The 27,575-nt window shown below is 40.7% G+C and overlaps 1 protein-coding gene across 4 annotated transcripts in view; it reads left to right on the top strand.

Annotated features, from left to right (window-relative positions):
- DNMBP (dynamin binding protein) overlaps positions 1–27,575 on the top strand; it is a 106,770-nt gene continuing 79,195 nt past the window's right edge. For 2 of the 4 annotated variants that reach the window (XM_029932364.1, XM_029932366.1), the window contains exon 1: positions 2–86. The gene's annotated coding sequence lies outside the window, so the exon portion shown is untranslated. Of the gene's footprint in view, positions 87–16,728; positions 16,865–27,575 lie in introns of all 4 variants that reach the window. The other 2 variants (XM_029932365.1, XM_029932367.1) reach the window with 2 other exon arrangements.

Here is a 27,575-nt window from a genome sequence, read left to right as displayed (position 1 = left end):
CTTCCAGGGGCGGAGGTGACAGCGGCCCGGGACGGGCGGCCGCAGCTGCCCGCCGCGCCGAGGGACCGCTGGGCGGCGGAGAGCAGGTCAGGGCCGGGCAGGGAGTACGAGTCGCAGACCCGGGGCGGCGGGTGGAGGGGACCTGAACCCAGAGGGACGCGCCGCGCGGTCCGGCCTGCGCCACCCCTTTCCCCGAGGCGGCCGCTGCGGTGGCCGGGAGCACCCGGGGGACGGCTGTGGAGGGCGCCAGGTCGGGTCCCGCCCTGTGAGGTCCTGGTGAGTGGCCGAGGCTGGGTGGCCGGCGGTCAAGGGGATGCGGCCGTGGGCTTTTTAAACGGTATCAAGCCCGGGGCTCTTTTCACTGCACCGCCCTGCCACTCGGGCAATGAGGCGGAATTTGAGAGCTGGGAAAGAATTCAGCATTAGCCCAGCCCCCTGATTTTACAGATGAAGAAATCTTCTGGCTTGCTCAAAGTCACATCCAGTCGGTCTGGGAGTCCGTGGTTCTGTGTCAGAGAGGCAGGGAGGGATGGTTTCCGAGGCAAGAGTAAGACCTGTTTGGTTAGAGATGCAAGTTTGGTTCTGCTGGAGTTTTGCTATTACCCGCGGACACCTGCATTCCCGCCATAGGACCTGATGTCCATCAGGCATCAGTTTCTCAAAGCGCTTCACCTTGAAGAAGGTGACGGTGCTGTCAGTTGCATAAAGGAATATTGGGGTTACCGACTAGTCATGTCTGCTGCACATTAGGTGCTGTGGAGAATGCTTGGGGTGTAGAGTTCGTTTTTAAATGGAAAAAAACCCAACAACAACCCCACCCTACTTTAAGTGCAACCTCATTATCCTTAATTGTCATCATGCAATAATGAATGGCCCTCGGAATGTGATTATGTTATATTGGTAACTTGCCTATTTTACAGTAATCTGCTCATCTTGTGTTGAAACACTTTCTTTGCCTAATTAGCGATGTTGTGGTATGTGGCAAGCCAGTGGTAGGCTTAATATTTAGGAGTTGAGCATACTTTAGCTCCGGTTGTTTGAAATAGCTGAGTTCCAGGGAGGAGTAGGACCGATTAACCCCTAGTTGCATTTGGCTGACCATGCTTGGTGTGCGTGCTCAGTGCTGTTTATGATCCTCACAGCAGGAATAGATTCCAGGTGATGAGCAAGTTAGTTTATCCCTCACCACCTTTGTTTCTCTAAATTATTGAATTAACAGATCTCTAGCCCACTTCTATCTCCTGCTTTTACGCATTAATTTGAAACTTGCCCCTCATTGTGACAACATAAAGCTTTCCTAAAACAAGTCACTTTATCAGCGTTGGCCTAACAGAATTGGAAAGTGATTTTTCAAATTACCAGATACTCCAATGTTAAATTCACTAACATTCAGAGGCTGGAACAGAGTGCTTTGTGAGAACAGCTAAAATCTGACCTGGGAATGGGGCGTAGGCGGTGCACAGATAACTTTTGCACTAAACTGAGAACATTCTGCCTCAGGAAATGTGATAAGATGTCTTTTCTGTAGTGCTCATATTGTGTGTGCTTTCAGCTGAGATGTAATAATACTCTTTATAGACAGTCTGTCCAGATATGTACAAGTTCTTTATTTGGCCTTGTAGCCCTAAAGTAGAGCCTTTCCCACTTCTTGTTTCTTTTTTTTCTGGCTCCTCCTGAATGGCCCTCTTTCCTACAGAGACCCTTTCTTGTTCCTCTTTCATCCACATTGCAGTTCAGAGCCTCCCTCTAGCATTGCTTGAACTTACACTACGTCTCCCTTAAAGAATATGACAAATCGTAATTCTTGAGTCACCACTTAGGATCTCCTAAAAACTAAGGGTGGGTGTTCAATTTTAGAACATAGTGCAAGACTCCATGAGGCTCTGGTTCTGAAAAGGTTAAGGGACTGCGCTTAGATTTTTATCTTCTGTATACTTGGAGACTGCAGTCTAGGAAGCCTCGAGAGCCGGGAAACTCACTTTTCTCGGCCTCTAAGGACATCCTTTCATAGGGTGCACGGTGAATCTTCTAATTCATTATTGCTCTCAACCTTGCCACTTTACAGGATTTGGGCAACAGTTAGCCGAAAGATGTTTTTCAAATTTCAGATATTTCAGTGATTTTTCAAATTAGAGATACTTTTTTATATTGTGGGAATTATTTTAAATGATAAAAACAACTACAGTGGAATGCAGATGGAGACTTGCGTACCTTTTCTAGGTAAAAGGCTTTGAACTCTTCTTCAGGTTTACTATCCTGTTTCTGAAGTCAATGTATTACCTACAACAGCGCATTGTTAACGGGATCATCTGCTTTGAAATTCTCAGCTGTGCTTGGCTTTTATCTAAAGCATCCTGAACATTCATTCAGGATACTTACGAAAAATTTCACAACAGTCGAATTAATATTATTTGATATTTCTTAGGCTCAGCTTAGGAAGACATCTGGATAAACTAATTTTCGAGATCGGATAACATGGTCTTGTTGGTCAGGTGTTAATCAGGAGATTTCAGGGGCACCTGGCTGGCTCAGTCGGTAGAGCACGGGACACTTGATCTCGTGGTTGTGAGTTCAAACCCCACGTTGGGTGTAGAGCCTACTTAAAAAAATTATGACATATCAGTCTGTCACCTGGAAAGGCAGAAACCTAAAGTAGCAGCCATAAAATCGTATCACAGAACAGCTCTATAATGAAAGGGCCTTAAACAAACCAAAGGTGTTAACTTTTGGTTGAGTGCTTTATCCTTGATGCTTTAAAAGTGAGCCACAGTAGATAAAATAAACATAGAGTAGCTTAAAGGTATTATTTCATTTTTAGATTTTAGGGCTCTCTAACTTAAAGGATGTAACCACTGAAAACTGAGGCAGCACCATGGAGCAAATAGGGCATTACACTGGGGGTCTCAAGTCTGAAGTCCTGGATTTTGATTCTGATGCATTCACCATGTTCATTGAGCACCCGTGTCCACGAGGCACCATTCTAGGTGCTAGCGATACAGCTGTGAATGAAACAAAGCCCTGCCAACGTGCCATAGAATTCTAGTGGAGTGGAGGCAGACAGGTAAAACTGTGCATGGATAGACTGTCACGTGATCGTAGTGCTATGGAGAACTTGAAAGAGGTGTAAGTGGGAAAGGGTAAGTATATGGGTGAAGGGGTAGCTAGGAGGCCTCTGCCAAGATCACTTTGGATCTAGGACTTGAAGGAATTGAGAGGGGGAGGGTGGGGGATGAGCAAGTTCCAGGCCCTGATGCTGCACGTGTTTGGCATGCGTGAGGGACAACAAGGTCATAGCGGCCAGGCAGCGCCAAAGTGGGCGAGGGAAAAGTGGCAGCAGATGAGAGGTGGTGGAGTGGGAAGGAGCAGGTCAGTGTAGGCCATTGTGAGGATTTTGGCCTTGACTCTGAGTGAGGGGGAAGAAGCCAGTAGAGGGTTTTGAACAGCGTTGGTCATGATGACTTAAGTTGGATAGGCTCACTCTGGCTGCTGGGTGAGAACAGAACAGCGACAGGGCAGAGTCAGGCTGGCTGTGTGACCCTAAACCGTAACCCTTCTCGGGACCTTAGTTTCTTCGTCTGTAGAATAACCAGGTCACGTCTAGCTCTAGACTTTTAAGATTCTAGGCAGCGTGGAATATTTCTTCGGGGAGGCCAAGGGATTGCCTGTGAAAGGGATTCTAAAAGTAAATAGCTTCAAATGACCTGAAAACTTGACTCCGACCCACCTTTAGCTGAATCACTCCAAATCAAGAGGTAATCAGGTCTTTTCGGTCAGGTTGTCAGGTCATGAGAACAAAAACACTGCTTCGTGAATAATCTCTGCTGATCCCTGAATTTTCTCTTCTTGCTTGAAAAAGGATGAAGAGCTGTTACTCATCAACAGAGCTGGCAAGCAAAGTAGCTTTTGTTGTTATGAAAGTTGGAAACTTGGGGAAGGAAACAATTCTAATTTTATATTTATCATAGGTCATTGAATTCTTTTTTAACATGCAAGGAGTCTGAAAGATTTCTTTTGCTTTTAACCCCCTTATCCCCTTCCCATTCACCTTATGTCCCGTAGGGACTCATTCTATTGCACATGTGTTTCTTTTTGTCCGTATAAGATCTTGCAAAGTGGTGATGTTTGTTTTATATGTATTTCCATTTATAATGCTGCATTTCATTTTGCTTTTTTTTCTCTAAGTACTGTTTCGAAGATCCATCTGTTTCTATGTGCACGTATAATTGCTCTTGACTGATGCCTTATGCTCCATGCTGTGCGCTCAAACCAGAATTTCACTTATCTGCTGTCTGATAGATACTCAGGTTGTCTCTGCTCCCTAAAACATAAACACTGCTGCCATGAGCATCTTCATCCCTGTTCACTTATAAAGCTGTGCGTATATACTCAGAAGTGTTATGGGCTTGCATATAATGGGTTTGATTAAGTAGTGCCAGATTCCTGTCCTCCGTGGTGGCCCCTGTCTCTCTTCTGCCAGAAGTGTTGGAGGGTTCCTGTACCCTCACATCCCAACAACGCTGTTTTATCTAGCTGTGCATCTTTTTTAAGCTTGTAAATGCAAAGTGACTTTTTATCATTTTAATTTGTGTTTCTTCGGTTACTAATGATTTTGAACATCTCTTATATGTAATAGCTTCTTCTAAAAACTGCTTATTCATATCTTTGCCCACTTTCTATTGGAGTTACCATCTGTGTTGTTCAGGTTTAGACTTTGCAGATGTCTTCTCCTTGGTCATCTGTTAATTTTGCCTTTGTTGTCCTTAGATCAAGAAACATTCTGGTGCGTGGGGGTGGCTCAGTTGGTGAAGTGTCTGACTTCGGCTCTTGTCATGCTCTTGTGCTCTGTGAGTTCAAGCCCTGCGTCCTGCTATGTGCTGACAGCTCAGAGCCTGGAACCTGCTTTGGATTCTGTCTCCTCCTCACTCTGCCCTCCCCCACTCATGCCCTATCTCTGTCTCTCTGTCTCTCTCTGTCTCTCTCTCTCTCTCAGAACTGAATAAACGTTAAAAAAAAATTAAAAAAGAAACCTTGTTAATTTTGATGAATCAAAGAAATTCTTTGATGTGTTTAATACTTGTGGAGTTTTAAGAAGCCCCTCTCTGTAGCTATTTCTTTAACTCATCGAGAGCCCTCACTGTATGTGGTGTTAAAAAGGGATCCAGTCCCATTGTTCTTCATTTAATGAGGCAATATTTCCAATAATTTCCCCAGAAACATCCATGCTTTCCTCCATTAAGTTGTGATACCTTCTCTCTCATCAGTGGTTTCCAAGGACACAACTGGTCTGTCTCGAAGCCTCTCTTCTGTTCCATTCGTCTGCCAGTTATTGCTCCATGTTTTATTGCATGAACTTATTATAAATTCTCCTGACTGGCAAGTGTCCCATCTCTGCCCTTCATTTTTAAGTTTAATTAGCTATTCCTGGACCATTATTTTCTCATATAAAATTTGGAAATAAGTTTATAAGTTCCTCAACAATTTTATTTTTTAAGGAATTTTTGTTGGGATTACACTGACTTTGTAAATTATTTTGGAGAGGTCTGACATTTTTGATATTAACCCATTTCCTCCAAAAGCATGGAATGTGTCTCTCCATTTATTCAGCATTTTTAAAAAGAAAAGAATTTTGTTTTATTTGGAAATAACTTAAAACTAACAGAGCAGTTCTAAGGTTAGTACAAAGAGCTCCTGTTTATCCCTCCCTAGATTCACCAAATGTTAGCATTTTGCCACATTTGCTTTATTACTCCTTCTCTGTATTTCTATGCATGTTTTTGTTCCTGACCCATTTGAGTTAGTTGCCTTTTTATCCCTAAATACTTCATCAACTCGTTTTTAAATCCCTTATTAGAAATTTAAATTTTTCTCCATAAAGGTTTAGGGGGGCATTTTTGATTAAACTAATTCCTAAATACTTCATAGTTTTGGGTGTTTTTTTTGCTATTGTGAATCATGTCTCTTATTATTTTCTATTCGGCTATTGGTAGTTTAAGAGAAATAGTTGGTTATTGTATGATCTTGTATCTGACAGCCTGTCTGCCCCATCGTATGCAAACAGTTGATTTCTGGGTTGCCCCTCCCACAGTTAATCACTTTCTTTGAAAATAATGATAGTTTGTTTAAATGTTTATTTTTGAGGGGGGGGAGCGGGGGAGGGGTAGAGTGAGGGAGACGGAGGATATGAAGCAGGCTGTGTGCTGATAGCAGAGAGCCCAATGTGGGGCTTGAACTCACAAACCACAAGATCATGACCTGAGCTGAAATCAAGAGTCCGCCACTTAACCAACTGAGCCACCCAGGTGCTCTGAAAATAATGACAGTTTTATTGCTTCTTTCCCATCCCATACTTTTTATTTTTTGCGTTGGCTAGAACTTCCAGGACTATGCCAGAATAGTTGTTATGCTAGTGAGTGTCTTTGTCTTGTTTTCAGTCTTAAAGAGACTTAAAGTTTTTCCATTTCATATACTATTTGCTTTAGGTTTTAGACTTTCTCTTTTTCTTTTTTGAGAGAGAGAGCACGAGCTAGGGTGAGGGGTAGAGAAAGAAAGAGTGAGAATCTCAGTAGATTCCGTTCTCATTGTGGAGCCTGACATGGGGTTCAATCTCACAACTCTGAGCCTAAATCAAAGTTGCATATTCACCAGGCACCCCTGGTTTTAGATGTATCTTTTTCAAGTTAGGGTGTTCACCTCCAGTTCTAGTTTATTGAGCCTTTTCATCGTAAATGCGTATTAAGCCTTATCAGATACTTTTTCAGAGTTTGTCTTTGAAGAAGTCAGATGGCATTGGGAAGATGCATACCCAAATCCCAAGCCTGCACTAAGGTTAAGTTTTAAGCAAAAGAAGCTGAATAAGGGTCTTCAGCACTTCTGAGTCCTGCTTGCATAAATTTATGGTAAACATTTCATGTTGCTAATATAAGCTTATTTCTCCGTTAGATCAGCTTTTCCTCCTGTTAAGAGTGAGGATTTAAATAGCTGGTGTGAGGAATGGGAGAAAGAGCCATATTCAGCATCACAGCTGGGGCCGTCAGCGTGATTGTAAATAGAAGACCTGTAAAATTATAGTTTGCTTACTCTGTGGATCCGTCTCCACTCCAGGTACAAATCTTATCCAAGTATATCTCACAGAATAGTGAGGTACTTCAGCTCTTCAGCAACCGTAACTGCTGGGGAGTTGGGCACTTGATCGCCATGGTCATCTCTTTTGGTATATGGTTGGTTTTTTTTTAAGTAGCTATTTTTTACTAATTATAAGAATTATATATCTTCATTGTAGAAAATTTTCAGAACTATAGGAAAGTAATTCGTTCTTCAGACTTTAAGCACCATCTTGTAAAAATGTTGGTTATTTCGCTCTCTCTGGCCTTTTTTGAGTAGGGGGACAGGAGGAGGGGAGGAGGAGAATGCGCTTAATCTTGGGCTATATATAACTGTATCACCCTTCCTCTCTCAGGGTTAGGCTGTAAACCCATGTTCTTGTTGCTTTGAATGATCCTCTAAAAAAAAGGCAAAAAGATATGAGTAACTTACGGAGGTGAAGGAAATGCATGCTGGTTATGTAGAAATTCTGAACAGGCTACGCCTGAGGGGCCCACTGTGCATGGACAGCCCAGCCTCACTGTCAGGATATGGGGCAGCTGAAGCCCAAATGCTGAGACCAAAGACTAGGTTGGTGCAGAAGGGGAGGAGAAGTCTGTCAGATGTCACTTTGCTTTGGTTTGTTTAGGATTTTCCTTCTTTAGGCCACCTTTGGAAAAGAAAAGTGGAGAAAATAGTTGTATCTTCTTTTGACTCTGAAATAAACTCAAAACAATTGTCTTGTTTCCCTCATCACCTGCTATGTGGTGAGTGGTGAGGGAGTGGTATTCCTATGTTAATATTCCTGTCAGCTGGGAGATTCCACATCCAACTGCCCTCCCCTTCCCACTCCCCATCCCTTTGTCCTGCTGTTTTTTGGGTTGGTTTTTTTTTTCCCCTTTCATTTTGTCCTACCTAACACCTGTCACTTCCTAAAATGCTGCTTGCCTTCCCCATCCCTCAAGGAGGAAGTTCTTCAATGGCAGAGGTCTTCGTTTTGTTCACTGATAAATCCCAGGCATGTGGCCTGCGCATAGTGTGCTCTTGACAAATGGAACCCATAAAATGAATCAGCCTGTAAAGAGGCAGCTCTGTGATACACAGCAAGGGAATCCAAGGGAGGGGCCAGGAAAGAAAGTCTTCTCAGCTTCCTTTATAATTTTTTAAAAATGTTTTATTTATTTTTGAGACAGAGAGAGACATAGCATGAGCGGGGAGGGGCAGAGAGAGAGGGAGACACAGAATCTGAAGCAGGCTCGGAGCTGTCAGCACAGAGCCCGACATGGGGCTCGAACCCACAAACGTGAGATCATGACCTGAGCCGAAGTCAGAGGCTTAACCAACAGCCACCCAGGCACCCCTCTCTCAGCTTCCTTTAAATACATGGGTTCAGTAAACCAGCAGGATCCCTGTTACCTCCTTGGCCTTGCATACATAACCTCCAACCAGCCACAGAGCCTGTTTCAGTGGCCCCTGTGGAGGGTGCGGTGTCCGAGAGAGGAGTGTGGGTGTCCATGTGGCTGACGAGCGCCTGGTGGGAGGAGGGGCCCGGGCGGATGATCAGTGCTGACATCCGAGCTGGGGGCTGTGGGCCAGGCACACACTCTGTATTGTTTCCATGAGGTGATTCTCTTAGGATAAATGATCTGCCCCATCAGCAGGAAAAGTTGCAATGGACGTGTCAGCTTGTGCTGAACTCCCCGCCTCATGCCCCATGTCCTCCCACTTTCTAGTTTATTCCGCCCTCCCGGCCCCAGGAATGCAGAAACCTTTTGGCGGTTCTGTCATTTCTGGATCCAGTTCAGGACTGTCATGATAAACAGTCATGCCGCATATACCTGGTTACTTTATTTATTATAAAGCGAGGCCTCAGATCGTATTGGTAGCACAATATAGGGCACAAAAAAAAAGTTGCTCCAAATACACCTCAGTGTTGCCCTAGAGGCCACTGTCACAGACCCAGTTTATCCTATACAGACCATTTTCTGTCTCAGTGGCCTGAAATACTGCTTTCGTTTATTACTCTAGTGTTCAATGCTTGTTACCCACTGTTCCCCCCAATTAACATTAAACCACTGCCTGGCACTCATGTCTGATCCAAATCTCTCTATATATTTACTTTTTATGTCCCCATTTTCTACTCTCATCAGACATTCATCAGATATTCTTTTCTACAACAATAATGGTAGCAATAAGTATACTATTAATTATAATTGTGGGGGTGCCTGGGCGGCTCATTTGGTTACACATCCCGCCTTGGCTCAGGGCATGATCTCAAGGTTTGAGTTCAAGCCCTGTGTCAGTTTCTCCAATCCCACTTCTGATCCTGTTTCCCTCCCTCTGTCTCTGCTTCTCCCCTGCACTTTCTCTCTCTCTCTCTCTCAGAAATAAACATTAAAAATTATAATTGTGAATATTTCATCTTTTATTTTACTGGATTTCACTAACCTAGTCTGAATTCTAATGAAAGGGAAGGACTATAAAATAACAATACTAGTATCATAATGGCTGCTAATATTTTAGCCAGTCACCATACTAAAAAAAAAAAAAATGTATCTTCATTTAATCTTTAGAGTGATTTGATAAGAAGATGCCAGTGTAATTCTCATCATACACATAGAGAAACTAAGGTACAGATTGGTTGAGGGGCACCTAGCTGGCTCAATAGGTAGGGCATGTGACTCTTAATCTGAAGGCTGTGAGTTCAAGCCCCACGTTGGGTGTGGAGCCTACTTAAAAAAAAAAAAATTGGTTGAGAAACTTGCCGTGTAGTTATACTGCTTTTAAGTGGTAGAGTTAGAATTGAGACTTGTATCTGTCTATCTCCAAAGTCCATACTTTTTTATTTTATGTTTATTTTTGAGAGAGAGCACAACCAGGGAAGGGGCAGAGAGAGAGAAAGAGACACAGAATCCAAAGCAGGCTCCAGGCTCAGAGCTGTCAGCACAGAGTCCAATGCAGGGCTCGAACTCATGAACCGTGAGATCATGACCTGAGCTGAAGTCAGCCGCTTAACCGACTTAGCCACCTAACCCAAAGTGCATGCTCTTAACCAGCATGCTGTATGCAGTAGGCCTCAGGTAAGCTGGTAACTGAAGACAAGGAAACCCAGTCTCAGGGTTTTTAAGGCGTCTTCTTTTCTCACTTATGCCACATTATTCGCCAGTGCTCTGGGTTGTGGAGAACATGAGAGGATTTTGCCTGGAGCCTGAACCCTCTGAGGGGCTCCCCTTCAGATCCTGCACCATTTAAAAATGTTTCTTAAATTCTCAATTTGTCTTAAAAATTAAACAGTTGACTTGTTTGAATCATGATCCAAGAAATGGGCACACACTGCATTTAATGAATGTGTTTCTTAAGTGGTTTTTAATTGATAAGTCCCCCTTCCTTTTTCACTTTGATTTTTTAGTCACAATTTATTTTATGGAAGAAGCTGGGCTTTCATCTTCAAGTTTCCCACATTCTGGATGTTTAAAATGGTTTTTGAGTGAACTTTCTTGACCTAATGTTAGTTAAGTTGCCCTTTTAATCTGTCCGTCACTACCGGAGGCTCCACTTATTCCGCTTCCAGAAATAGAAAGGATTCACTGGCCCACATGTTGCTTGGTCTGGCCCAGAGGTAATTTCTGAGGAGTCTTCCAAGACATCCCAGGTGACAGGGAACGACATTATCAACAGACCCTCTGTATTTCAAAAAATTTTGCCTCGAAGAGAATTTTATAAGTTCTCACTGGCAAGGCATTTCTGTGTTCCCTGGAGTTAGCAGACAGAATGGAGAAGGCAGTGAGTGGATTGCTTTTCTTCTTTTAGACAGTGTTTGTTGCTTTAAGGATTTCTGGGGCTCACTGCCAGAACCTCCTTGGGATATTATTGTCTTACAGTTTAGATCTGCTTATCAGGAAACGGAATCCCCGAAGGGTCAGGTAAGAGGAGAAGGAGTTTACATTAAAACCAGACTTTGGTTAGTGGCTGTTGGGGTCCTGTATCCTCAAGCAGCTAGCGGGCCTGGGGAGTATAGTACTAATAATACACATGCCTTTCAAAACCGTAGTTCTCATTACTTGTTGCTGCCGCCGCCTAGGTGATGCTGGTGGTGTTGGTGGTGTTCGGTAATTATGAAAGCTGGACCACTGTCGATGGGAAGAAGTCCAGTTTTGTCTCATTTTTCTTAGTCTTGCCAACTTGACCTGCTAGTCAGCTGTGTTAGTTCTGTGGGGTAGCGAGTCAATATCAAAGTACAAAGAATGAAAATCGTGGAAGTACAAGGTGGTTCTTGGATTTGTGGATTCAGTGACTTGGAGATTGTAAGAATACAGTATTTCGATGTCAGTATTTTCATCTGGTTTCAAAGCTAAATGGTTAATAAACCAAGGCTAAACATTTTAACACAGAATGAGCAAGACGTAATCAATTTAAGTATTTTAAATAATTTTATTATAAGGCTGTCTGCTTAATTTAAGAGGTGTGCTTTCAGGCATTGATAACACTAAAGGAATGAAATCTCTGGGCTCACTTTTACCAGAATGTTCAGACTCTATTCTTACATTCTGTAGGTGAGAGTTAGGCTTGGTCTGGATTCTCTTTTGGTACTCAGAATACTAACAAAGTCAAATATATTTATTATTCACAATTAAAGTGTTAATCAGAGCAATTGGATAGTTTACTGATTGTTTTTCCTTGCAGTGGTGAAGTAGCAGTAAAAATAAGCACTTCACATTCACATCTGATCACAGATAGCAGCAATACACACATGAGATAATGTGTTTGAAAAGCAACTTGTAGGTTATTATATTGTAATAATGTGTGTTGTAAAACTGTAGTGCCTTGCAGAGTGTTGCCAGCATTTTAGTGAGGCTGGAGTCTAGGGTGTATGGGGGGGGTGCGTGTCTGGAAATGAGGCTGAACTTGTGAGCGAGGACTAGGTGACGATGAGTTTTGTACAGTCTGCAGAGACGTTTTAGCTACTTCTATAAGTGGTGGTTGGGAATCCCTTGTGGAAATTCAAGCAGCAGAGAATGATAGAAGTTTGTGTTTAAAAGGATAATCCTAGCCGCAGTGTGGAAACCAGAACAGAAGGAAATGAGACTGGTAGGGAACCAGTTAGGAAGATGTCACAGTGATCCCAAGGAAGAGGTGGTGAGAGTCTGAGGTAGGGCAATGGCAATGGCAGTCTCAAATTTGTACCTTCCAGCCCCAAAGAGCAATTTTCAAATAATTTTTCATGTATGTTTATTTAGTTTGAGAGAGAGCATGAGGTGGGAGGTTCAGAGAGAGAGGCAGAGAGAGAATCCCAAGCAGGCTCTGCAATGTCAGCATGGAGCCTGAACCATGAGATCATGACCTAATCAAGATTTTGAGCCAAAATCAAGAGCTGGTTGCTCAACCAGGCACCCCAAAAGAGGAATTTTTAAAAGGTCAGTGCATTTGAAGAATTTAACATTAGTGTCAATGATGTCTCTAGAAGTTCAGGATTTTTTTTAGAATAAATAAATTAATTTTATATCCCTCTCCTATCCCTGGAAGGCATTTGGCAAAGGTTTGCTTGGATCCATATGCAGGGATCTCGTTTGTAAATTGCTGCCAAATCCTTGTGGGTCTGTTGTGAATATACAGCTCATTTAGAGCTTAGAGCAGAGGGGTGTCAATTACTTTGTCCTTGTGACCAGTAACCACAGAATCACATTGTTCCCCCTTCTCAAGAAGATTGTAGCAACTTTGGGCAATGAGCATCCCCTCCCCCCCCAAAGTTGCTCCTCCTCTGTAACAATCAGTTTCAGTGATGGTTCTCCTCCTCCTCCCCCTCCTCCTCATTCATTATCATCATCGTCATCATCCTGCTCATAGCTGACATTTACAAAATATATGAATGCTTACTATTTGCCAGGAAATGTATTCAGTGTTTTATCTACATGATTAAAGTTAATCCTCCTAACACCCTATAAAGTAAATTACTATTATTATCTTCAGTTTACAGATGAGGAAGCTAAGGTTCAGAGTGGTTTAAGTAACTTGCCTCACGTCACATAGTTTGACAAATGGTGGAGCCAGAAATCGAACATAATTCTCTTTGATTTTAGAGTATGAGCTCTTAACTGTTATGATGTAGTTACTCCTTAATACAATTTAATATGATTTCTCTTTTTAAATTTGCTCTTTTTTATCGTTCTTCCCAGTAAGATCCATGTAACCAAACACTGTTTACTTACCCTCCATCTGCAACACATAGCAGGTCTAAAACACAAGTATAGAACATTTTTAAGACACAGGAGAAGCACCGGAGAAACTATGGGGGAAAGTAGTGTGTGGGCAGAAATAGGGAAGCTATTTAAATTTCTACTTTTTTCAAGTCAGAATATTCATATGTTCACTATTTTGCTTTAAGTATATAAATTTTGGAAATAGGAAAGACAATTGTAGAAATCGAGATAATTCAGAAACTATAAAATTCACCCTCTTAAAGTGTACAACTAAATGTTTTTTAAAGTGTGTTCACAAATTATGCAACCATAACCACTATCTAATCCAAGAACGTTTGCTTCACCCTAAAAAGAAACCCTGTACTCATTAGTAGTCATTCCCCATTTCTTCCTACAGAGACACTCATTTTCAAACCTGAATACCAAAACATATCCCAAAGCTATGAAAAAGATTTTGAGAAAACTATTTATCCACAATTCCGTTCTCTTTAACACAGATGGTGATAATAATAGCAACCAACATCTGTATAATGGTTACTCTGTGTAAGGTACTATTATTCTAAGTGCTTTACATATGAACTCATTTCAATTTCACTCTGACCCTATGAGGCAAGTTCTATTATTATATCCATTTTACAGATGAGGACATTAGGGCACTGGGAAATTGAGTAATTCACCTGAAATTATTATTCCAATAAGGGATGGAGCCAGGATATAAATCTGGGGCAGTCTGGCTTTGTAGTCTGTGCTCTTAATTATTACATATGTTTTAAGCAGATCATATCTACATTTGAAAATGACAGGAAGACCTTGAAAATGTTATTAAGTCACAAAAGACCACATATTGTATGATTCCATTTATATGAAATGTCCAGAATAGGCATATCTATACAGAGCATTTATAGAATAGCAATTTACAGAGTGTAAATTACTGGTTTCCCTGGGCTGGAGGTGGAGTGGGAAAGGTGGGAAGACTGCTGGGGAGAAATTGGAAGTGACTGCTAATGGGTATGGAGTTTCTTTTTAAGATAGGGAAGATGGGGGCTTCAGGGTGGCTCAGTTGGTCGAGCATCTGACTCTTGGTTTTGGCTCAAGTCATGATCCCAGTGTTGTGGGATCAAGTCCTGCATCAGGATCTTCCGTGATCTTGGAGCCTGCCTGGGATACACACTCTCTCTCTTTGACTCCCCCTTCCTCTCCTTCCCTCTCCCTCCCTCTCCCTCCCCCTCCAACCCTATCTCCCCCACTCATAGTCACTTGCTTGCTCTCGTTCTTAAAAAAAAAAAAAGTGAGAATGTTCTAAAAATTGATAATGATAAAGGTGGTGTATTTCTGGGAATATACTAAAATCCATTGAATTGTACACTTCAAGAGGATGAATTGTATAGTATGAGAATTATAACTTAGTAAACATGTTTTTAACAAAATACATTAAGAGGTGCCTGGGTGGCTTAGTCGGATAAGTGTCTGACTTTGGGTCAGGTCATGATCTTGTGGTTTGTGAGTTCAAGCCCCGCATCAGGCTCTGTGCTGACAGCTAGGAGCCTGGAGCCTGCTTTGGATTCTGTGTCTTCCTCTCTCACTGCCCTTCCTCGACTTGTGCTTGGTCTCTCCCTGTCTCTCAAAAAATAAAAATAAAAAACCCAAAAAGATAAAAAAAAATATATATGAAGAGAAACAACCATAATTACTTTTCTTAGACTACCTTCATCTTCATCTGAAAAAAAAAATGTATGTACCCACACGCATACACACACACACTTTTTCCTTTTATTTGGAGATGCTTGGTCACTTGCAACTGATTCTGATTCTGAGCACTCTGCCTGCCTACTCAGACATTTCAGATGTTACCAAATACCTAAAATATCAAAGCCCAATCTCCCTAACCTGGAAGTGAGGCCTGTGAGACCCATACAGCTCTGTGGGAAAGAATAGCATGATTATCGGGAATGCAACTATGTATTTTGATATAGAACTTAAAGCAGTTGGTAGAGCGCCTGGGTGGCTTGGTTGGTTAAGCGTCCAACTTCAGCTCAGGTCATGATCTCACAGTTGGTGAGTTCAAGCCCTGCATCAGGCTCTGTGCTGACAGCTCAGAGCCTGGAGCCTGCTTCAGATTTTGTGTTTCCTCTCTCTCTGCCCCTCCCCCTCTCATGCTCTGTCTCTCTTTCAAAAACAAACAAACATTAAAAAAATTTAAAGCAGTTCAGTGTGTTATATCATTCATTCTGCAAGTATTCATGCGTGACCTGCTGTGTACCAGGCATTGCTCTAGGTACTTGATTTACATTAATGAATAAAATAGACAAAAAGATACTTTGCCCTATAAAGTGTAGAGGAGATAAAGTCTAATCCTATAGGCTTCAAAGAGGAGGTATTACTTAAGTTGGATCATAAGAGATACTAAGAGTTTATCTAGATGATAAGAGTTATGTGTGTTTGATGGAAGAGTGAGGTGCCCAGCTGGTCCAGTCAAAACATCTAGTATCTATATTGTGTCCTTTTTTTTTTATTAAAAAAAAAAATATATATATTTTTTTTGGCTGTGCAACAAAAACTTGGAAGTCTCAATGGTTTCATTTGCTTTCATTCTCATGGGTCTCAGGCTGCAGTTTGGCTAATCTACGCTGGGCCAGGTAGAACTCAAAAGGCTTTCATTTAGGTTCAAACCTCTTTCCCCTCGTCCTCCTTCTGGGGCCCTGGCTGAAAGGGCAGTAACTTCCCAGGGCATGCTCTTCTCTTGGTGGGTATTAGAGCACACAGGGGCAGGCCAAATCATATAATATGGTTTAAAGCTGCTCATGTTCTCTCCACTGGCGCTCCATTTGTCAAAGCAAGTCACGTGGCCAGTCCAACAAAAATGTGACAGACAACTATACTCTGTCCACAGTGGGAGGCACTATACAGTCATACAGCAAAGGGCATGGGTTTGTTGTCATTCTGTTATAAAGAAGGTGATGAATTTTGAACAGCAGTTTGATCAACAAGAGTATTTTGTACTTATATGTGTTATCAGTACAGGAAATAGCTGGACAGGGCATGAGTACAGACGTGAAGAGACATGGTACAGAAACGACTAAAAGCTGTCAGGGCGCGCCAAAGATGTTGTTAGAGGGTTGGAACACATTGTGAATTAGGGCGCTCCACTGATTCACAGGCCTTGCTTTGTTTTCTGTTACTGATATCTATTTTAATTCACAGCCCTATGGTGTAAAGACATTAAATATTTATTCATCTAAGTCCTATTTTACCTAAGTTCTCTTCCACCTGGTTGTTGGCATATTTAATTTTAGGTATCATTGGAGTCTTTCCTTCCCTGTACTCAGTAGTACAAAATTCAGAGGTTTAAAATTTAGAGTTAAAAAAAGAAAGATACTCTATAAACTCGAGAAGTTTAATGTGAAACATTTGCAAATACAAAATGGTCTGAATGTTTCTCTCTCTCTCCTAGATGGAAATACTGGTATCAGACGTATATTCTCACAGTAAACAGCTATAAAACTGGGAAGACACAGGAGGTAGCTGTTTTCAGGCATCAAACAATAGGCAGCAGAGGTCTGTGATTCTGGAAAGAAAGGAAGTACCAGGTGGGTCCCATATTCACCATGGCTCTTTGCTTGGGAACATTTTCCCAGTTACAGCCCAGGAAGGTGGAGCTCAAGAGAGAGCAATGGTCTCACTGAACAGAGGAGGAAGAACTCAGAGTTCGGGGCTACCAAAAAGACTGATTTATAGAGCAGGGTACAGAAGGAGGAGGAGCAGCATATAGGTGTAGGGGACAGGAATCTGCTTGGGGACTTACCTTAGTTCCTTGGCCAAGGGTCAGGTTGGGCATGCACAGGGCAAGTCTCTGTGAGACCTGACGCCAAGTGGCTGCTGTGGGGCTGAGAGGTGCACAAGGACACCTGAGGGTGCACAGTGCTGAGAAATGTTGTTCTAGTCCCGTCAGAGTGAGAGAACTTGGTGAGCACTTGAGGCTTTCATTTGGGATCCCAGAGAGGACAACTTTAGGAGTGAGAACAATACCCTGGAGTAGAGGCACCTGGTGGATCAGTCAGGCATCCAACTTTGGCTCAGGTCATGAGCTCATGATTCCCGAGTTCAGGCTCTGCATTGGGCTCTGCAGTGATGGTGTAGAGCCTGCTTGGGATTCTCTCCCCCACTTTCTCTCACTCTCTCTCTAAATAAATACATAAACTTAAAAAAAGTACCCTAGAGTAAAGGCCATACCTTAAGGCTAGGTACAAAACCAAAATAAACCCACCTGACATGGCATAAAACCATACCTGTCAGGATCAAGAGGAACTTCTAGTAATTTAACTGCTTGTCAAACCAACATTCAACACCCGTTAAAGGAACACAACATAATAATCCACCATACTTAGCATACAACAAAAATTACTAAAACACAAGGAACTGAAACTATGACAAGCAAAAATGTGACCCATACTGCAGAGAAAACATACAACACACCGTGTGATGGTCCAGATGATGGATTTAGCACATAAGGAATTTAAAGCAGCTGATATAGATGTGTTCAAATATTTAAAAGAAGAGATGGACATGATTAATGAATATATGGGCAACATTGGCAGAGAAACGGAACTATTAAAAAGAGTCCAGAAATTCTAGGACTGAAGAGTACATTAGCTAAAATAAAGATGAACTGGATGGATTCATGAGAGCAGGAGAGACATGCAGAAGAAAGAATCCAGTGAACTAAAAGGCAGATAAATAGAAGTTATCTAAAATGAAAAGTCAAGAGCAAAAAGATTGGAGCTAGGGGATAACAAAGCTGTAGTGACTGTGAGACAGTATCAAATAGTTTAACATATGTCTAATTGGAGTCCCATAAATATAGGAAGAAAGACGAGGAAGAAATATTTGAGGAAATAATGACCAAAATTTCCCCAAATTTAGTGACAGACATCAACCCACAAATCCAAAAACCTCAGTGAACCTCATATAGTTAATATGAAGAAAACAACACCCAAGCACATTGTACTCAGCTGTTGAAAACCAGAGATTAAAAAGAAAAATCTTAGAGTAGTCAGAGTAAAAAGAGATGTACAGAGATAATAGCTGACTTCTTATCTGAAATTGGCAGTAGATAGTAGAACAACATCTCTAAAGTTTGAGAGAAGAAAAACGAAACTGTCAATCCAAAATATTATACTAAGCAAAAATGCTTTTCAGAAATGGAAGTAAAATAAAAGTATTTTCAGATAAACTAAAGCTGAGAGCATTTGTTGCCAGCAGACTTAATACTGCAAGAAAGGCTAAAGGATATTCTTTAGGCTGGAGGGAAATGATACCTGAAAGAAACTCTGATCTGTAGAAAGGAATAAAGAGCAGTAGAAATGGTAATTATATAGGTAAATGTGTAAGACTTTTGTTTCTTTATTCAAAGGACAACTGATTATAACAAAAATGGGGTTGTATTATGGAGTTTATAATATATTGTACCAATTGTTTATTGCTGTGTAACAGATTATCTCCAAAATCAATGGTTTAAAACAATAAGCATTTATTATCCTACAGTTACTGTGGGCTGGGAACTCAAGAGTGGCTTACCTGGATAGCTCTGGCTCAGAGTCGGTCATGAATTGCTATCAAGATATTGTCTGGGGCTACACTGATCCAAAATCCTGACTGGGGCTCTCAGCTTTCCTTTTAAGATCTTAACTGGCCGTTGGCAGGAGGCTTTATTTTTCATCATGTAGGGCCCTCCATAAGGCTGTCCGAGTGTCCTCACAACCTAGTCTTGGAAATCACATACTATCACTACCATGACATTCTGTAATTTAGAAATGAGTCACTAGCAAAGTCCACCATTAAGAGGAGAGGAACTGTGCCCCCTCTCTTTCAAGGGAGTAGAATCTAAGAATTTGTGGAGATACTTTAAGGCTACCACAAATATGTAGAGGTAGTATATATGATAGAAGTAACACAAGGTAGAGGATGGAGTGGTAAAATGGAATTGTATTCTTGTACGGTTCATACAGTATATGTAAAGTGGTATAATATTAATTCCAAGTAGATGCATATTGTAATCCCTAGAACAACCACTTGAGAAATCCAGAAGTGTAGCTAAGAAGCCAGTAGAGGAAATGAAATGGAATATTAAAAAATATTTGACTAGCTCAAAATAATTCAGGAAAGAAGGAGCAAACAAATGGGACAAGTAGAAAGCAAATGCCATATCAATAACACTAAATATAAATGGTCTACATATTTTAATTTATAAGTATAAATGATCAGATTTATCAATTGTTTAAAAGAGGCATTTGAGAAATAAGTCAGAGAAAGACAAATACTGTATGAGCTCACTTATATGTGGAATTAAAAGAAAGCCAAACTCATAGAAACAGAATAGAATGATGGTTGCTGGGGGCTGAGGGATGGGAGAAATGGGGGATAATGGTCAAAGAGTACAAACTTCCAGTTATAAAATGAATAAGTTCTGGGGATATAATCTACAGATGGTGACTGTAGTTAATAGTACTGTATTGTATACTTGAAAATTGCTAAAATAATAGATTTTCAGTGTTCTCACTACACAAAAATTCTAATTTTGTGAGATGATGGATGTCTTAACTAATTTTATTGTGGTAATCATTTTACCATGTGTCAAATCATCACGCTGTATACCTTAAACATACACAATGTCATATGTCAATTATATCTTCATAAAACTGGAGGAAGAAAGAGATGTAGTTTAAATAGAAAAGCATAGATATGTTGAAAGTAAAAAAAAAAAAATTTAAACCATGTAAACAGGGTGGAAAAAGCTAACATGGCTATATTAATGTCAGAGAAAGTAGACTTTAAGGAGTATTACAAGATAAAGAGAGATATATTGTTATGATAAATGTCATTTCATCAAAATGATTGAAAAATTCAAAATGTGCTAATAACAGAGCTTCAAAATACACAAAGCAAAACTAACAGAATTAAGGAGAAAAAACAAGCAAATCCCAATAAGAGTTAGGAGTTTAATTCCCCTTCTCAGTATTGACAGAGCAAGTAGATGAAAATCAACAAGGATATTTATGATGTGAATGCTGCCATTAATCACCTTAACCTGACTGACATTGTTTATAGAACACAATTCTCAACAACTGCAGAATATACATTATTTTCAAGTGTGGATAGAGCCCTTACTACAATAGACCATATGGTGGGCCATAAAACATCTCAGTACATTTGAAATAATACAGAGCATGTTTTCTGACCACAGCAGAATTAAACTGGAAATTAATAACCAAGAAAGATCTCTTGATATTTGGAAAGTAAACAGTGCACTTCTAAATAACTCATAGTTAAAGGAATAAATCATATGGGAAATTGGAAAATATTTTTGGTTGAATGAAAGTGAAAGCATCATATCAGAAGCTGTGGGATGCAGGTAAAGCAGTGTTTAGAGGGAAAGTCCTAGATGCTTATATTTGAAAAGAAGAAGGATTTAAAATCTGTTATCTAAGTTTTCACAGGAATGAGAAAAAGAACAAATGAAATCTAAGATTGAAGGAAGGAAATAACAAATAGAAGAAGAAATCAGTGAAATAGAGAACAAACAATAGAGATATTTAACAATGTCAATCATTGATTCTTTGAAAAGATCAATAAAATTGATAATCTCCTAGCAAGACTACGAAAAAAAGGAGAGAAAACAAAAAATCCAATATCATTACAGATCATACAGATAGTAAAAGGTCAGCAAAGGAATATTGTGAACAATTTTATGCCAGTAAATTTGATAGCTTGGATTAAATGGGCACATGCCTTGAAAAATACAACTTACTAACTGAGACAAGAATATAAATTTTCAGTAGCCCTATATCTGAATAAGAGAATATTGAATATTTAATTAAAAACCTTTCCTTGAAGTTCTACAGGCCCAGGTTATTTTGCGGATAATTCTATCAAATATGTAAGGTTGAAACAATACCAGTCTTACATAGACTTTTTCAGAAAATAGAGGAGAAAGGAACACTTCCCAGTTCTTTAGCAGCAGGCCTATCCCTTATACACAAATCTGACAAGGACATTTAAAGAAAAGATTACAGGCTAATATCCTTTTGGGAGCATAGGTGTAAAATCTTGAACAAAACAGTAGCAAATTAAAATTTGCACTGTATAAAAAGAATAATAGGGACACCTGTCTGGCCCAGTAGAAGGAGTGTGTGACTCTTGATCTCAGGATTGTGAGTTCAAGCACACGTTGGGTGTAGAGATTACTAAAAAAAATAAGTTAATTAAAAAAAAAATAATACATCATAAGCAAATAGGGTTTATTCCAGGAATGTAAGGGTGATTTAACATTTGAGAATCAATGTGATTTGCCACATTAACAGAAAAGAGAGAAAACATGATTGTCTAAAAACATTAGTATCAGATACAGAAAAAATTTGATAAAACTCCCTTATTCATGACTAAAAAAAAAGCAGAACAAAACAGTATGCACAAGAGGCAAAGTCCTGAACTATGTCCTTAATTTCTTTTGTCAGGATTCACAACGATCAGCCCCGCTAGCTGCCCAGAAGGCCCAGTAAAAGACGCCATGCGATCCCTAGGACGCAGTTACTTAGTTGCCCTGTGATTGTGTGCATTTCTGTTTGTTAGGGAGTTCCAGCTTGTATCAGCTGACAGACCTGATTGGTGGTTTTTGTAGCAGTTCTGTAATCTTATTATTAAAATGTCATCTTTGTTTTCCATCTGTCATGGCAGTCTGTCCTGTAAATCTCCCACCTGTTTTTTCTCCTTTTGTCTTATCCTAGCTACTATTTGCATGTCACTCCCAGATTCAGGGTTTCCACATAGATACGTTGTTTTTCTTTGCACATCCTTCCACTGCTCCCTCTGCTCCTAGCAGAGTTTTTTTCACATAATATGAGCCTTTTTATTGTTGAATTTTAGGTTTGAACATCCTGATTTAGGACATTAAATCCTTCTTGTTGACACTGAGGAATCAGTCATTCTTTGGGTTTGCCATGTCTTGGTGTTACTCTCTGGTTCATCTTAAATAGAAACTACCAGAAGATTCCATATGTACATTTTCGTTTCAAGTATAATGGCTCTAGTTTCTATAAACGGCAAGCGTGTGCACAACTGAGGCAACTGAGCGTGTGTTCGGTGTTTTTTTTTTTTTTTAAGATTTAATTAAAAAATTTTTATAGAGAGAGTGCATGCGAGCCGGGGGAGTGGGGGGAGAGTCTTAAGCAGGCCCTGTTGCAGAGCCGGACGCTGGGCTTGATCCCATGATCCTGATATCAGAACCTGAACTGAAATCAAGAGTCAGCTACCCAACCAGCTGAGCCACCCAGGTGCCCCAAGTGTTAGTTTTCGTTGTTTCCATAAAGCTGGTGGTGTGTGGATGTTTTCCATGGCGTGTGGACGGTAGTGCCCCTTGAGATGACCTAAGTCACCCACCCTAAGAATGGTCTCAGCTATGATGTACTTTAGTTGGAGTGTGTTTCCTAGTTTTCTTCCTCAGAATCTTCCGTTTTCAGAGTTCCTTTCCTGATTCTTCCTTCGAAAATATAAAGAGTATTTTACAAAGTAGGCTGAAGGGTAGAGAAACTCCTCATGTCCTTTTAAACCTTTTTCTTTAGCACAGAGCTAGCTTGCACTAGAAACAGATAAGGAAAAGAAACAAGAGGCCTACCTTGCAGATCTTTGTAACAGTTATCCTCACAGTTTGGAACACTGGGTTACGTTTTCTTGGCGTTCCCTGGAAACAGCCCTACAAACTGCCTGTCATCACATGTTCGCCTTTATCTGCAGCCTCACCCTTAAGTTTCATGTCGTAGCGTCACCTTCATCTGCACTTCTGCAACTGCTAAGGGATGTGTTATCTGGGCATTTATTACACACACAGCCTAGTGGGGCTGTGGATTTTCATGTATCACTAAACTGCTTAGCTCAGTCACGTCCAATGTATTTACGTATGTGTCAGCAATTCTTAAATTTCCACCCATAGTTGAGATTCATGCACAGTTTAAGAAATGTGTACCTGAAATAGCACCTAAGGAACTATTAGGTCGTCCCATCTGAAAATATTTTTTTAAATTTTTTATATAGTTTATTTTTATTTTTGAGACAGGCAGAGCATGAGTGGGGGAGGGGCCAAGAGCGAGGGAGACACAAAATCTGAAACAGGCTCTAGGCTCTGAGCTTTCAGCACAGAACCTGATGTGGGGCTCGAACCCATGAACCGTGAGATCATGACCTGAGCCAAAATCAGACGCCTAACCAACTGAGCCAACCAGGTGCTCCTGAAAATATTTCTTTAATGGAAATATCCTCAAACTTGATAGATCCTGAAATATTAACTTTGGGACCTTCCTCCACCAGTGGAATTTTGTGAAAAAGACAAAATTGATGTAGAGATATATAAACAAATTTTTTTAAAATAGCTTTTTAGCTACTGCTTTATTTTAAATGAGAAGTGTTTGGTTTAAACCCTCAAGGAGACTGAAGGGCTCTTCCATGATTGGCAGAAAGTTGGATATATATCCTGTCGGTCTGTTGATGTTGCTGCCTTCCAACTTGGGACCAGTTTGCAGTAAGCAAATGTAATATAAATTGTAAGACAGTTTATGATAGCAGATTCCTTTCCTACCTTATAACTGATCTTTCCATCTAAATCAGAACAGGCTTTTCAGTTTTCCCTAGAAGTCTAGCATTCCATAGCTTGTTTAACCAAAGTACATGTTGGGAGTCAGTGCAGGTGTTATCAGGAGAGCAGTAGACAGAAGATTCTGTTGGAGGAGGACAGGCTGGCCCTGACTGTGCTGCTCAGCCTCATGGGGGACACCCCGATCAAGATGGGTTGTAAGTTTCCTCCTCATCCGCTGCTAGTTATCTGAGTAATCACCTGGCAGTGAATGTTGCCCTTCTGTCCAAAATGAACTCCGGTGACATAAACCAGAACAGGAAATGTTGTTTTCCTAGCTTTTCTCATTTCCTTCCTGAAACAGATTTAAACTTCATTTTTTGACACCTCTGACCCTTTCACATAAAGCAAAGAGACTATTCTTTTTAGCCCTGTATTGTTAAGAATAAGAGAACTGCATAATTAACTTTTTTTTTTTTTAAATTTAAGAGAGAGCACATGAGTTGGGGACAGGGGCGCAGAGAGAGAGAGAGAGTGAGAGTGAGTCTTAAGGAGGCTCCATGCTCAGCATGGAGCCCAACACAGAGGTCAATCCCACAACGCTGGGATCATGACTTGAACCTATATCAAGAGTCGGACACTTAGCCCACTGAGCCATCCCGGTGCCCCTGACAATTGCTTTTTGAAATAAATATTATTTCTCATTGCTAAGACTTAAAAATTTTTAAATGGAATTCTATCCCCAAAGGTAATTTTTTGGTAAAGTCAGTTTCAAGACATAAAGAAATTCCCACATGCTCATGAAAGTGTGTTCCTTTGAAGGAACCTATACTGCAGAGTCCTCATCAAGAAGGCCCTCTTTTCCAGCTTTTGTCGGGTGGGCAGAGGTGTATCTTCTCCAGGGCTTCCCACTTGCAGGACCAAACAAGAAGCAAGAAAGGAGAAACAGCAGTCCTTCGTTTAGGAAACCTCTTCAGAAATTTTGTTTTGGAATGCCAGGATTTAGACTTATGCTATGAATTGGGATATATTAGGAAGAATATTGAAAGTGTCACCAATACTTTTTGAAGGAATAAATTTTCCAAACTCTCCTACATTGTATCCTACTTTCCTAATGGTAAAACAGATGGCTCAGAATTTTGCAATGAGAATTTAGAGTCTGAGTCCCATGTACCAGATCCATCAAAAGTGAGGCCTTTTTTTTTTTTTAGTGGAACAATCCAGGCATCAATAATTTTATTAATATTTTTAAAAGTTTCAAAATTTGTATCTCTAGCTCTTATCTCTCATCTGGATTTAGAAGTGGATTTAGGAAACCGATTTTATAGTTTTATGTATTCTTTGTGCCCATTTTTTTCATGCACAATTCTCAGAGATCCTGAAAATTCCTTTGGGCATGTATCCATCAGGGGCCTAGCAAAGTATGGAAGGCACGCTGAAGGTGGATCATTTGAGGAGGTCCTTCTAGAATGGAATGGACAGGTTTGGGGAAAGTAACAACCTCAGGCTTGCAGGAGAGCCATCCCAGGGAACCAGGAGTTAACTGATAGCCCAGCAGGGAAGGCGCCTGGGGAATAAACACCCCGACCTCATTGTCCTTCTGCCGTCAGCTCTTCTGCTGTGTCCCCCGTTGGCTGAACCCAATTGGAGGCTGGAGACAAGGGAGCACCTTGATGCGGTTCTTGTGGGTCGGCTCTGAGGAGCACAGCACAGGGTGGAGGACAGGCCCAGGAGGGAAATGGAAGACATCCAGCCCAGGCTTGTTCAGTGTCCTCCATCTGTAGCAGGCTCAGCTCTTTTCTCAAAAAGCTGGTTTGGAAATTACTTATTAAGCTGTGTGATATCGCTATCTATTAGGGTAAAAGTTTATAGTTTGTGATCTCAGGGTATTTTTCAGTCATACGTTCAGACTTGTAGATATGTTGCTTATTAAAAATTACCAAAGTTCCCTAGGCCTTCTCTCACTTCTATGACATACATTTTAAGAACTCTTTTTTACTGTGGTAAATATATAGAACATAAGATTTAGCATTTTAAACATTAAAAAAAATTTTTAAGTTCATTTATTTTAGGGGGGCATGGGAAGGGGCAGAGAGGGAGAGGGAGAATCCCACACAGGCTCTGTGCTGTCAGCACGGGCTCAAACCCATAAACCATGAGATTATGACCTGAGCAGAACTTCAGAGTTGGACGCTTAAACTGACTGAGCCACCCAGGCGCCCCCCCATTTTAACCATTTTAACCAGTGTTAAGTGTACAGCTCTGTGGCATGAAGTATATTCCCATTGTTGTGCAGCCATCACCACCGTCCATCTCCAGAACCCTTTCATCTTCCCCAACTGAAACTCCATACTCATTTCCCCTCACCCCAGTCCTTGGGAACTGCTATTCTACTTTCTGTTACTTTGAGTTTGACTGTTCTTGAATCATCATATAAATGAAATTACACAGTATTTGCCTTTTTGTGACTTAGCGTCGTGTCTCCAAGTTTTATCCACATTGAAACGTATGCCAGACTGTCCTCTCTTTTTAAGGCTGATTGATGTTCCATTGTATGTGTACACCATGATTTTTTTCTTTTTTTTCCCAAGTTTTATTTAAATTCAAGCTTGTTAATATGCAGCACAATATTAGTTTCAGATGTAGAATCTAGTGATTTATCACTTACGTACGACACCAGGTGCTCATTACAAGTGCCCTCCTTAATACCCATCACCCATTTAACCCAGCCCCTCACCCACCTCCCCTCTGGTAACCATCACTTTGTTCTCTATAGTTAAGAGTCTGTTTCTTGGTTTACCTCCTTTTTTTTTCTCCCCATGTTTATTTTTGTTTCTTAAATTCCACATATGAACAAAATCATATGTTTGTCCCTCTCTGACTGACTTCACTTAGCATAATCCTTTCTAGTTCCATCCACATTATGGCAAATGGTGAGATTTCATTCTTTTTTATGGCTGAGTTATATTCCGGGTGTGTGTGTGGGTGTGTGTGCGCGCGTGCGCACGCGTGTATGTGTGTGTACCCACACCACATCTTCTTTATCCATTCATCAGTTGATGGACATTTGGGTTCCCTCCGTACTTTGGCTATTGTTGATAATGCTGCTATAAACATTGGGGTGTATGTAGTTCTCAAATTAGTATTTTGGTATCTTTTGGATAAATACTTGGTAATGCAGTTGCTGGATTGTACGGTAGTTCTATTCTTAACTTTCTGAGGAACCTCATACTGTTTTCCAGAATGGCGGCACCAGTTTGCATTCCTACTGAGTGTAGGAGGGTATGCTACATTTTGTTTTTTCGTCTGTTCATGGATACTGGGTTGTGTGTTGTACATTTTATTTTAATTTGAAAAGTTTATTTTGAAAGAAAGAGAGAGAGATTAAGTGGGAGGAGGGGCAGAGAGAGAGAGAGAGGGAGAAAGAATCCTAAGTATGCTCCATACTGTCAGCGTGGAGCCTAATGTGGAGCTTGAACTCACGTACCATGAGATCACGACCTGAGCTGAAATCAAGAGGCGGTTGCTTAACCAACTGACAGAGTCAGGTGCCCCATGATATACGTTTTACTTTATTATTTTTTTAGATTTTTATTTATTTTGAGAGAGAGAGAGAGAAAGCACACCTATAAATCGGAAGGGGCAGAGAGAGAGAAGAGAGAATCCCAAACAGGCTCCAC

Source organism: Suricata suricatta, chromosome 2 (assembly GCF_006229205.1).
Source record: "Suricata suricatta isolate VVHF042 chromosome 2, meerkat_22Aug2017_6uvM2_HiC, whole genome shotgun sequence".
In the NCBI taxonomy this organism is placed as follows: Eukaryota; Metazoa; Chordata; class Mammalia; order Carnivora; family Herpestidae; genus Suricata; species Suricata suricatta.
The sequence above is the reverse complement of the archived record's forward strand: the minus strand, read 5'-3'. Positions and strand labels throughout refer to the sequence as shown.